The 3,839-nt window shown below is 39.3% G+C and overlaps 1 pseudogene; it reads right to left on the bottom strand.

Annotated features, from left to right (window-relative positions):
* Positions 1–280: 280 nt before the first annotated feature.
* Positions 281–1,265, bottom strand: LOC103277292 (annotated as a pseudogene).
* Positions 1,266–3,839: the final 2,574 nt, after the last annotated feature.

Below are 3,839 nucleotides of genomic sequence, written 5' to 3'. Positions count from 1 at the left end.
TCTCTCAGACACTTTATTTTATTTATTAGCAAAGAGCTATGAGTTCATCACCACACCTTTTTTCTTTATCATGTGAATATAAGGTGTCTTTGGTGGCCATACTTGGTGACCACATAATTTTTCATCAAATTGTAATACTTTTGATAGCAAAATGTGGGGGTCATTAGTAATTATACCAAAAAACCAGATGTAAATTGAAAAGGTCTCAGGCAGTCCAGGACTATCTATCATTAGCCAAGACATATGGTCATCATAATTTATTTTTGTTTTTTTAATGGTTCATGCATTATCTTTATAATTCAATAAAAAGGCAGTGATCATTAGATATTTCATGTATTTTCTCCTCTGAAAGGTTCTCAATTCTTGTCTCTGAAACTTGTAAGCATCTGAGCAGCTTCAGTCTGTATCTGCTTATCCTCCTCTGTGTGTGCTGGATAGCCCTTGGCTTTCATTAGCCAGAAAGCAGCAAGCTTTTTGTTGTGAAGTCTTAAGTATGTCTTTCCTAAAAGAAGCAAGTTTTTGCTATAGAAGTTTGGATCCACTTGTTCTGCCCTGTGAAAGTAGCCTAAGACCTCCTCATAGGTGGAAGTAAGAGGAGTTGCAAACAGCATTTAGCAATTCTTCATTGATACCAAGGCATTTCAGCAAATGTATAGCACCATATGCCCATAAGGTGAATTGAAGTGGCATCTTTAGGGTTCAGTTCAATTGCTTTCTCAAAATGCTCCTTGATAATGTATGCATTTGCAATTTTAACCTTGATGACTTCACAATCTCCAACATCACTAAGCAGATTGCATACCACTTATGAGCTGCAAAATTTGACTCATTTTTTTCTAGTGCTCTTTTTGCATACTCTAGGGCTTCATACACCAATTTTCCTCTTCTGAGGTACTACTAAGTTGAGCTACATCACGTGATGCCCGTGCCAAACGCCACAGTAACTCTGCATCATCACTTTCCTTGCACTGGGATAGCAACTGAAAAAGTTTTTCTGTTTCTCCACTTACATACAAGTAGTCTGCTTGGTCAAGGATTTCTTCAACTTTGGTTGCGGCATGAACCACAGCAGCCCGAGAAATGACTTGATAAGTTTCAAAACCCAAATAAGACAAGACTGAGACTAACAGGCCTTTATTCAAAGTTCCTGGGTTTCCCATTACCCGGTAGGGAGCAGCGAGAGCAGGCCGGCGGGGGTACCTGGAGCCGCTGAGTCGCCAGGGGCCGCAATGCCCGTGGCTGCCGCAAGTACCCGCAGGGAGCCAAGCCCCCAAGACGACTCCATGTCCCAAGGGCAGGAAGCACCACAGCCGAGTGGCCACCACCATGGCCTACAACTCGCCCGCTGACCCTTCACTCCTTCGAGTCACCCCAGTGCGAACTGAGCCAAAACAGCATCAGTCATTCTCGAGAGAACCGCGCCCGCCCGCCTCCATAGTTTATTTTTATTTATTTATTTTGTATATTTTATTTTAAAGATGTGGGGTACAATTCAGGATTAGGTATACAAGTGGACATCATACAGGAAAGTTTGGGCCTCCCTTTGTCCCCACTTTGCCTGGTTTGAGATCAGGTACCCTTGCTGATGTTGTGTCCCTCCCCCACCCTGGTAGTATCCCAATATTGCCAATCCCTTTCTTACAGTATTATGGTACATGTTCAGGGTCCGCTTATGAGTAAGAACATATGGTACTCTGCTCTTAGTTTCTGTGATAGATCAATGAACGTGATCAACTGTAAGTTCATCCAAGTTGCTGCAAAGTCCATATGTTTATCCTTCTTTATGGCTGCATAATATTCCATTGGGCAAATGTAACACATTTTTTATCCAGTCCAGTTCTGATGGGCAGCACAGTTGGTTCCATGATTTTGCTATCGTGAACAGTGCTGCAATAAACATGCGAGTGTGGGTTTGTGCGTGTATCTTTTTTGTAGAATGATATGAATTCCTCTGATTATATTCCCAGTCAAGAGATTGCTGGGTCATATGGAAAGTCAATTTCTAGTTATTTTATAAATCACCACACTGTTTCACATAGAGTCTGCATTCCCACCAGCAGTGTAAAAGTGTTCTCTTTTCTTCACACTCTTGTCAGCATCTGTTGTTTCGTTGTTTTATTAATGGTGGCCATTCTTACTCGGGTAAGGTGGTGTCTCAATATGGTTTTGATATGCATTTCTCTGATGAGAGAGGCTGGGCACTTTTCCATGTGTCTGTTGGCTGCCTATATATCTTCTTTTGAGAACTGTCTTTTCATATATTTTGCCCATTTTTTAAGGGTGCTGTTATTTTCCTTTCAGAACATTTGAGTTCCTTGTAGAACCTGGAGGTTAGGCCTTTGTCAGATATATAGTTGGCAAGTATTTTTTCCCATTCGGTGGGCTGTCTCCCCACTCTCTTGATGGTGTCTTTGACTTTCCAGTTTAATGAGGTCCCACTTGTCTATTTATCTTTTATGGCATGGACATCAGGAGTTTTGGTAAGAAGTTGGTTGTCTACTACTTTTTCCATAAGGGTGTCTCCTGCATTTTCTAAGATTCTTATAGTTCTTATCCATTTAGAGTTGATTTTTGTGTATGATGATAGATAGCGGTCCTGTTTCATTCTTCTGCATTTTATCAGTCAGTTTTCCCAGCACCATTTACTGAATAGGTTCTACTCTCCCGAGTGGTTGTTGGTGGCAGCTTTGTTGAAGATAAGTTGGTTGAGAAATTGAGGCTTTTCTTCTGGAATCTCTATCCTGTTCCACTGGTCCTTATGCCTGTTCTTGTACCAATATCAGTCTGTTTTGATTATTGTAGCCATATAGTAAAGTTTAAAGTCTGGAAGTGTAATACCTGTCTCTTTGTTTCTTTTGATGAGGATTGTTTTGGCTGTTCGTGTTTCCATTTGAATGTCTATATTGTCATTTCCAGATCTGAGATGAATGATGTTGGTAATTTAATGGGTATTGTGTTGAATCTGTAAATTAAATTGCCTTTGGTAAGATGGACATTTAACAATGTTGATTCTTCATCCAGGAGCATAGAACCTTTTTCCATTTGTTTGTCCTTCTTGGATTTCTTTGAGCAGTGTTTTGTAGTCTTCATCATGAAGGTCATTCACTTCTCTGGTTAAGAAGATCCCAAGATATTTTATTTTATTTTATTTTGTGTGTGTGTGTGTGTGTGTGTATGTGTGTGTGGTTATTGTGAATGGGATTGTGCTTTTTATTTGTTTCTCTGCCTATTATTGGTATTTAAGAATGCAACTGTCTTTTTCACATTTATTTTGTACCCAGAGACTTTGCTAACTCCTTTTTTGGTGCAAGGAGGTTTTTGACTGATTCTCTTGGATTTTCAAGGTATTGGATCATATCATCAGCAAAGAGGGATAACTTGACTTCCTATTTTTCTATTTGGATACCCCTGATTTCGCTTTTGTAATTGATCTAGCTAGAACTTTCAACACAATGTTGAACAGGAGTGATGAGAATGAGCAGCTTTTTCTCATTCCAGTTTTCAGGGAAAATGCTTCCAGTTTCTGTCCATTTAGCAAAATACTGGCTGTGAGTTTGTTTTAGATGACACTATTTTGATGTATGAGCCCTCTATGCCTATGTGTTTGAGGTTTTTTTTAATCAAGAAAAGTTGGATTTTATCAAAAGTTTTTTCCACCTAATGATACAATCATGTGGTTCTTGTTTTTACATCTGTTGATATATTTAATTACATATATGGTCTTGCAGATGCTGAACCAGTCCTAAATTCTAGGGATGAAGCCTACTTGGTCAAGATGTATGATTTTTGAGATGTGCTGTTGGATCCAATTTACTAGAATCTTATTGAGAATTTTTCCA

This window comes from Carlito syrichta, unplaced genomic scaffold (genome assembly GCF_000164805.1).
Source record: "Carlito syrichta isolate Samal-C Ts95f unplaced genomic scaffold, Tarsius_syrichta-2.0.1 Scaffold316941, whole genome shotgun sequence".
Classification (NCBI taxonomy): Eukaryota; Metazoa; Chordata; class Mammalia; order Primates; family Tarsiidae; genus Carlito; species Carlito syrichta.
The sequence above is the reverse complement of the archived record's forward strand: the minus strand, read 5'-3'. Positions and strand labels throughout refer to the sequence as shown.